Below are 9,547 nucleotides of genomic sequence, written 5' to 3'. Positions count from 1 at the left end.
AAATTAAAAAAAAAAAAAAAAAACAGTGTTGGCGAGGATGTGGAGAAAAGGGAACTCTCGTGCACTGTTAGGATTGCAAATTCGTATAGCCACTATGGAAAAACAGTTCAGAGGTTCCTCAAAAAATAAAAAACAAAACTATCTTATGACCCAGCAGCTGCAACTCTGGTTATTTATCTGAAGAAAACCAAAACACTAATTCGAAAAAATACATGCACCTCTATGTTCATTGCAGTGCTATTTACAATAGCCAAGATATGGAAGCAGCCTAAGTATCCATCAATAGACGATTGGATAAAGAAGATGTGGTACATATGTACAATGGAATGTTACTCAGCCATAAGAAGAGGTGAAATACTGCCATTTGCAACAACATGAATGAACCTTGAAATAATCATGCTAAGAGAAATAAACCAGACAGAAAAAGTTGAAAACCATATGATATCACTTATATGTGGGATATAAACCTAAAAGGAAGAAATGAACAGAACGAACAATGGATTAGTGGTTAGCAGAAGGGAGCGGGTAGGGGGAAGGGGGGGGAAATAAATGAAATGTTTAAAAATTTTTAAAAAGATGCTCAAAGTAATTCCTACTTAAAGAAATGCAAGTTAAAACAACAATGTTATAATAACCAATATTACCCCATAAATTTGATTAAAAAAACAAAAATAAGAAAATAAAAATAAAACGACAATATAGCTTACCTAATGGTCAGAGATTTAAAAGTTAGATAGAACCGGGATATGGTAGAAATAGAAATTCTTATTCTATCTTGGTATGCGTGCAAATTAGCAACTCCCTCAGGAAACAATTTCATAATGCCTAGCAATCTGGCAATATTTAGCATAGTTTAAAGGTACACAAACTCTTTGACTCAACAATTCTACTTCAAGGAATTTATCCTACAGATATACTGAAACAAACAGGTAAAGGTAAATATGAAAGAATGTTCACTATCGCACTGCTTGTATTGTCCAATGATAGGAACTGGTTAAGTAATTTGCAATCTATCGTTTCCGTCGTAGAATGTAGTAGATCTATGAGTACTGAGGTAGAAAGAAGTCTGTGATTGTCATTAAAGACGTTTTCAAATGTTCGGCCTCTTTTTTCCCTCCCCACACAGGGTAGAATTGCACTTTCCCACTCTCTTTGAAGATAAGTGTGGCCACAAGGTTGTGGCCAATGAGATCTGAACAGAAGTGACCTATATCCCTTCTGGGTGAACACCTTACGTGCCGGTGCATGACATTCCTTTCTCCCTGTCCCAATGATTGCCGATACAAACGTTGAGATGGGGCCTGTGTCTCCAAGTGACAATGATGAATGTAGCCCTCTTATCTACCCAGGTTAGACATGTAGTAGGAGTGGGAAAGAAACATTTAAACCCCCGAGATTGTGAATGCTTTTTATTACCTCACTGTATTCTAGCCTATCATGACTAATACAATCTCCAAGAGAATTGTTAAATGAAAACAAAACAAAACAAAACCTAAGTACAAAAAGAGTGATCTCATTTGTATGCGTGTGTGTTTATATGCTTAAGAAACTTCTGGAAGGATTCATGAGAGACTTAATATAGCTTACAATGAAGGTGTTGAAAGGAGGCAGAGATGGGGAAGGCAATTTCTGCTTTTCACATTATAGCCTGTATTGTTGGATTAAAAATACCATGACCACAGTAAGCCTAAATTTAAAACCAGCTAATGTTTCCTCAAAAAGATTTCTACAAGAATGTTCATGGAAGCCTTATTCATAGTAGCCCCACACTGGAAATAGCCCAGATGTCCATGGGGGATTGATAAAGAAATTCTGCTATAGTCATACAGTGGAATACTTACTGTCCGGCGATGAGAATTAATGAACTATGTTAAATGTAACAACATGGATACTCATACAAATATGACATTGAGCAAAAGGAGCCTCACACAAAAGAATATGTACTGTTTATTCTGCTTATGTGAAGTATAGAAACTGGCAAAACTAATTTATGGTGTTAGAAGTCAGGATAATGGTCATCTAACCAGATGGATGGGTTTTGACTGGGAATGGCTACATGGGGGCTCCTAGGGTAAGGGCCACACGGTTATGCTCAATTTGTGGAAATTCATGGAGCAGTGTTTTATCATATATGCACATTTTCGTATATAGGTTACACTTCAATAAAAAGTTCTAAGTCAAATCTAGTTGATATAAAGAACTAAGAAATAGAAAGAAGGTGGGGCTTGGCCAGGTAGTGCTAGTGGTACTAGACAGGCTATCTCGGTAGTGGTGCCCTGTTGGCAATATCTCCTTGAGTGCAAGCCTGGGCACATTCATGCCCTGAAGCCAGCGCCCAGTACCCTTGTGTGAGCCCCTGAATAAAACCTGAGCAGGCTACATTCCACTCCCAGGCATGACCTCAGGGTCAGCCTTATTGCTTGTGTTTAAAACCCTTGCATGAACATCTGCTGGATCCCTGAGTGGTGATCAGGGCTTTCTAGTGGGGACAGGGTGTCTTTGGCCGTGAGGGCAGGAGCCTTGTTCTGTTGCAGGGAGTTGCAGAAACACAAGCTAGAACAGGAGCTGCTAGCCTCTTGGCAGTGATGCTTAATTAGCTTCCTGCAGAAGACTTTGTTTTGTTTTTAACATTTAAAAAATCATCTACTTTCAGCAATTTTATTGAACAAAGAATCAAATGAGAAACAATTGATTCCTGTATAGTGTAGTTCAGGAGTCTCACGAGGTTGAAACTACTCTCATAATAACACTAAGACATAGTTTGCCTTTTTCACTGTCATTCTCTCATGAGTGTACAGTGGCATTTTCCAAGGGCTCTATATGTTTGCTGACACAAAGATGGAAAGGGGAAGCACTTGGAGAAAACAGCTGTCTTCTATTAAGCCATGCATGAGAGATTCGCAAAAATGCAAAACAATGCCACACTTCTGGCTTTTTTTTGAGGGGAAAAATAGTTATTTTTTCATAGAAGCATTTGATTTATGTTAATATGTGATAAGTTCCTTACCTTATTTTAAATGAATTAACAAATACACACTTAAAAATTTTTCAGTTTTAATTTCTAATGCTATAAATATTAATAGCTATAACTCACACAAACAAAAGTTCCTTGGGGGTCCTCAGTAATTTTTAAGAGTGTAAAGGGGTTCTGAGATCAAATATTTGTGAACCACTGCTAGCTCTAAAATTAAAAAAACTTTTAATTTTATAAAAACTTTAGATTTATAGAAAAATTGTAAAGCCAGTACAAACTTCCTGTGCATCCCTCAACAAGCTTCCCCTAATGTAAGCATCTTGCATAATGTACATAGTACATTAGCCAAAATGAAGGAACCAAAATGAAGGAACTGAACTATAAACTGTTTGGATTTCCCCAGTTTTTCTACTACCTGCCTAAAAGAACCCACCATCCTGCCTTCTAACACCATAGAAGAATTTTGCCTGCTTTTTTACTTTTTTATTCTACATAAAAGAAATCATACAACTTGTGCTCTTTTGTGTCTGGCTTTCCACCCAAGGATCTGTTTGTGAGATTTGATAAAAGACTAAATGGAACTTTAAGGGAACATAATCAATCAGGAGGGTCTATGAGAAGAACTAAGACTTATGGGAGGAGTTCTGGCACTCTACATTATCCAGAGAATGAACAGGAAGAATGAATCTACATGAAGAACTCTATGTTTATAATAAAGCACTATGGTTCTAACTTGCCCTTCCCTTAACTTCTGTTTTCCCTTACATCAATATCCCTGCATCTTGGCACGCAGGCCAAAGTGTACACATGGCTTGCTATGTCTGCATGCACTAGATTGCAACCCTTTTTTTTTATTCCAAATAAATCCTGTTTGTTTTTGAAATACCTAGTCGATCTTATTTTTCAGTTGACAGATTCATTCATTTGTTGCATGTACTTGTAGTTTGTTCATTCTTGTTGCTGTATTGCAGGGGTCAGCAAACTTTTTCTCTACCATTGCAGCATGAAAGTTGCCATACATAATATGTAAACAAATGAGCGTGACTGTGTTCCAATAACAAAAACAGGCAACAGGCCATAGATTGCAGACTCCCGCATATAGTATTCCATTGTGTGAATATCTACAATTGTGTCAATATCCACAATTTATTGATCCATTCTCCTGCTGATGTGCATTCAAGTAGTTTTCACTTTGGGGCTGTTACAAATGGTGCTACTCTGAATATTCAAGTACATGAATTTCTCCTGGGTGTATACCCGGGAGCGGAATAGATTACTGCCAAACAGTTTTTCAATACGATTGTACCAATTTACACTCCCAGCAACAGTATAGGAGAGTTTCAGCTATTCTATATTCTCACCAACATTTGGTATTGTCTTTTCTTTTGAGCCATACTGGTGGGTGTGAAGTGGTGATTCATTATGGTTTTAATTTGTAATTCCCTGGTAATTAATGAAATGGACCAACTTTACATGGGCTTTTGTAAAGTGTGTATTCAGGTCTTTCATCCCTATACACCTATCAATGTGTGCCTGTTATTTTTCTTGCTGTTTTCACTTTATATGAACATTTTCATGTTCTTATATCGTCCACATAATGTCATTAAAATTTTTGCTTAGTTGTCACCCATATTGCTGTTTATCATTTTGTTTTTGTAATTCATTATCAATCACCTGAATGCTTTTGTTTAATTCAGGCTTGTGTGTGTGTATGAGGAGGAGGTCTTTGGGTTATACTCCCCAGAAAAAAATTATTGTGTCAAAGAGTATGAATACTTTTATCGTTCTTGTTGTTTATGGTAATCATATATTTTGTATTGTTTTCATTGTTTAAAGAATATTGTCTTACAAAGTTGTATTAGTTGACTCTTTCTATTACGAGGTACAGAAATCAAATACAAAACAGTTTAAGTCTCAAAGGGATTTTCGTAGTGGGAGGGGGAAAGGGGAGTTGTTATTTAATGGGTACAGAGTTTAAGTTTGGGATGACGGAAAAGTTCCGGAGAATAGTGGGGATAGTCGTAAAACAATGTGAGTATACTTAATGCCACTGAATTGTACTCTTAAAAAGGGTTAAAATGGCAAATTTTATATTCTATATATTTTACCATAATTTTTTAAAAAGGGAGGAAGAATTTCTTGGCTCTAGCAACTGAATCTTTTACTTCAGGAATAGCTGGATCCAGGGGTCCAGGCAATATCATTAAGACTCTGGCTGTCTCGCTCCCATATCTTAGTTCTTTTCTTTGTATGGGTTTCGGTCTCGGGTAAATTCTCTCCATATGGCAATAGATAAGGTTACCAGTGTCACTAGGTTTATGTCTTCCTTAATCCTCAGATTCCAGGAGAATTCACCATGACTCTCTCCCCAGTGTCCAAATTAGTGTTTGAAAAGGGCTTTGATTGGCCTGTTTGGATCACATGCCCATTCTAGGATATTCACTGCCTTCAGGAGGATGAGTAACTTTGGCCATATGGGTCACCTCCTTACCATAGAACAAAGGGATTGGCAGTTCTACCAGAATCAGGAGGGAAAGTTCCCCAAAGAATGAGACGAGCTCTGCTACGCTTCTGGTAACACAGAAGAAATGGAGCCAGGCACAAACAACAGATGTCCACTGCATATGTTCTGGATTTCCTGTGTAACCCAAGCACTACTAAAGAGAGCATTTAAATGTTTCAAAAACATTCTTATGTGATTGGTATTTTGTTTTTATTTTTTTAAAATTGTAATGCCTTGTGGTTTGACCAGTTGGTGGATGGTATTTCTGCTTTTCTGCGAATGCCAAACCTAACAAATTGAATAAACCTGTTAATGTGTATTAAATTAATGAAAGAATGAGTCTTTGTGGTTCAATATAGAAATATAGTTTTTCATATGTTGGTTGGTATGATCGATGTAAACTTGAAAAGAGACTGTCTCAACTTGTCTCATCTTTAGTTATTCCACATATCTGTTAAATGTATTACTGATTATGAGATTGTCTTCTAGCATGTAGCACAAGCCCTGGAACTAGTAACCACCCCAAAATTTTTACTGAATGAGTTGCTTAATCATATAGTATTTTTAATTAATTCTTTGTCTTTTATTTCCCAAAATGGAGTGTTTAGGGTTCCAATTAAAAGAATATTTGTTGTTATTTCTTCTTGCCTTTTTGTCCATATTCTTTTCTGGACTTTGTTGCAGTGGTTTTTATAACGCATACATCCATGAGTTTTTTTATTTTCATGGTTTAATGTACATTTGGCCATTATGTAATGACCTTATTTATTTCTTGTACTGCCTTTTGCTGTGACATCTGCTTTATCTGCTTCTAAAATAGTAATCCTGGCTTTTCTTCTGTTCACATAGGAATATCCTCTAACACTGCTATTCTGTTGATTTTTTTGGTTTGTGTGTCTTATAGGCAACAAATCAGTAGATTTTGTTCTTTTCACAGTTAATGAGCTGCCTTTTTTTTTATAGGAGAGTTCAGCCTGTTTACATTAAGTACTTTAATTGATGAAATGTTACCATATCTTATTTCCTTTTAAATTAATTTTAATTTTAATTTTTTCTCTTTCTTTCAATTTATGGGCTTAATGCGGGGCACTTTAAACTTTTTGTTTCTCTTTGAATATCAGAAGATAACTTTACCTCATCAGTTTTTCTAACATTTTCAATGTATTAGGCTTTTTCATAACTGTCTAGTTTTAGTATTTACTTCTATTATTAACCTGGGATACATTGAATTCTTATGTAGGACTATAAAGTCTAGTTTTTTTTTGTTCGTTTACTTACTTATTTTAAAGAAAGCATAAACAATGTATATTAGTATGGAATGTCAACTAATCTCTTTTATTCTGTGATATGAGCCTTCTTGTACAAGTTATTTTATGATTCTTATTAATGAATGCTAAGAACAAACCCAGTTTGACTAAAAAGTGAAATAGAGTGGCTGGTAGAATGTGTTTCATTACTTCATAGTCATGCATTATCTTTGAGAACAAATGAGCACCGTATAAATAGTAATTGAGTGTGTGTGTATAAACTCAATTTTTAAGTTGTAATAGCAGCCAACTAGAGTACTTAACATTTGATTGTAATTTTTTAAAAATTGGGCGATGTACAAAATTTTAATCAAATAATAAAATACTTCAATCCCTTATTGCTTATCAATTTAAAAAATCCTAATAAAAATTCTGTATACAACTTGACAAACAACATGCTTGTGTGTGTATACACACATGCAAAAGTGTAGGTATATATACACACACTGTTAGCTTTGACTAAATTTCTCAACTGAAATGAAGCCGAACTTCTCATTTAAATATATATGTAGAATATCCCACTGAATCACCAACTGAAAGTTTCTAATAAAAGTTTCATCTTAGCTAATCAGAAATACTTTTGAGGCCAAAGAGCTATAATTCGGCTTAATAGAATTTAGGCTTACAAATTATTCAGCCAAACAAGATTTGAAATTATCAATTGCCTGCAAAATAAATTTTTCTCTTGATATTTCCTTTTAATGGCAAAAAAAGGAATACCTTTACATTTAGCTTTTACTTAGTAAACAGTTAAAATTAGTAAAGAAAGCTCACTAGTCTTTAGGAATACAAGATATTATATAAATACCATGTTCTTATCGTTGAATTCTTCAGCAAGAATTTGTTTAAAAAACATTTCCTTTGGATCGCTTCATTAGCACTTCAAGTCTCCCTTCTGCAACTCTGATAACTGGCTTAGATTTCTTAGGTTTATGTCAATCACATATTTCAGATTCGTTACTGTGTGTTACCTGTGTACGATAACAAAAATCGGAGAAGCTGCATCAAATTACAAAAGCAACATAAGGAAAAATTCAAGAATACATAATATAAAAAAGATAAAGTACATTAGGGATTTCCTTTCACCATTACATTGATAAAATGTAATCTTTTTAATACTTTTAAAAATAATGTTCTAACTTTCATTTTTGAATTTATCAAGAGGATGAAAATTTTAAATGGCCCGCCTTTATTTTTCAATTAAAAACTAAACCAATAGACTGAATTGATTTTATTAATACACACATCAAGTTATTGAAATGGTGACTTCATGTAGTTTTCTCCTTAAAGATGGCACGTGCAAGTAGAAAGATGCAGACATGGCTACAGCCTTCAGATGTTTACTTGAAAAGATTCTTTAACAGCAGTTTGATATTGGGCTTCTTCGTCCAGCTGAAAGTTCACATATTCTCCATAATCAAACTGATGTCTTTGCAGCGAGACTCATCTAACACAGGGAGGACTCATTTAACCTACCCCGACCTCCAAGGACAGAGCCTGTAGACTGAAATTTCGAGATGAAAGTCGAGTGACCCTAAAACTGTCCTATTCACTCAAACTGATGTCTTTGATTTAGATGACTAATGAAATTTCTAGTAATCTAGCTAGGATCTCTCCAGAAAAGAGACACACAAAAAGAACAGGTCACGGGAACCTTCTGAAATAGATAATTACTATTACAGTGATCCAGTAAACGCTATCTGGTAAAATTTGATTCTTGACACAAGAGACACTTGAAGGTGGGACACTCAGAAGAAATTGTAGTCTCTTGATAAGTTTCTATGTTATCAGCTGTGGATGTTTCACTCCTGTTACTGTTCCCTATTGAATCTTGAAAGATCTGAACGTTTGGAATGATAGCAGAAACACCATATTTATCTTGATACTTCTTACAAGATTTGTAATGATGTTTTATGTGATAGAATTTGATCTGTTTTGCACAGTATCTCCAGCTACCAGAAAACTGCCTCATGATAGTTTCAAGGTCTAAGGCCCATTCAGGACATGCTCTTTCTAGTCACATTTCCAGGACAGAAGGGATAATGTATTCCACTTTCTCTCACTGAAGTCAGGAAACATTTTTTACAGCAAACATGCTGACAGGCTGTGGTCCGCATGGGTGTTTTGAGCACCTCCTGACAGATGGGGCAGTAGAAGTTATCTTCGGTGTAGGCAGTGGCTGAGGAGAGGTCCTCAGCCATGGCAAGGGTGGGGAATCAAGGTGGTGGCAGTTGCTGAGGTGGCAGTAGCCGTGGTGGCTCAGGCCGACTCTCTGCACCTTAAAAATCCAGTTTTAAAAATTTTATTCTCTGTTCTTTGCCCTCCAACCCCCAAATCATCTATGGTTGGTAGATATTCTTATTAAAATCAACCCGTACCCCTCTCCCATCTAATATTCCTTTAAATATTCTCTGTATCTAAGAGTTTATTTCCACTTTTGTTGTTGTTGATTTTGTTCTTTAGATTCCACATGTATGTGAAATCATGCGATATTTGTCTTTCTCTATCCAACCCATTTCATTCAGCACAATACCCTCTAGGTCCATCAAGGCAATATCTTATTCCATCCCCTTCCTTTTAGTCTGTGTGTGTCTTTTAATCTGAAGTGAGTCTCTTGTATACAGCATATGTAGGGGTCTTGTTTTCTTATCCATTCAGCCACTTTATCTTTTGATTGGAGCACTTAATTCTTTTCCATTTGAGGTACTTGTTGATAAGAATGTAGTTATTACCATTCTTTATTCACTGTTTTTGATACATGTT

General features: G+C 35.6%; 1 pseudogene; it reads right to left on the bottom strand.

Moving 5' to 3' along the window:
• Positions 1–8,116: 8,116 nt before the first annotated feature.
• LOC102881992 lies at positions 8,117–8,985 on the bottom strand (annotated as a pseudogene).
• Between the last annotated feature and the right edge of the window lie 562 nt (positions 8,986–9,547).

The sequence above is a fragment of the Pteropus alecto genome, unplaced genomic scaffold (genome assembly GCF_000325575.1).
Source record: "Pteropus alecto unplaced genomic scaffold, ASM32557v1 scaffold28, whole genome shotgun sequence".
NCBI lineage: Eukaryota > Metazoa > Chordata > Mammalia > Chiroptera > Pteropodidae > Pteropus > Pteropus alecto.
Note: the sequence above shows the minus strand (reverse complement) of the source record. Positions and strands in the feature narration are given on the sequence as shown.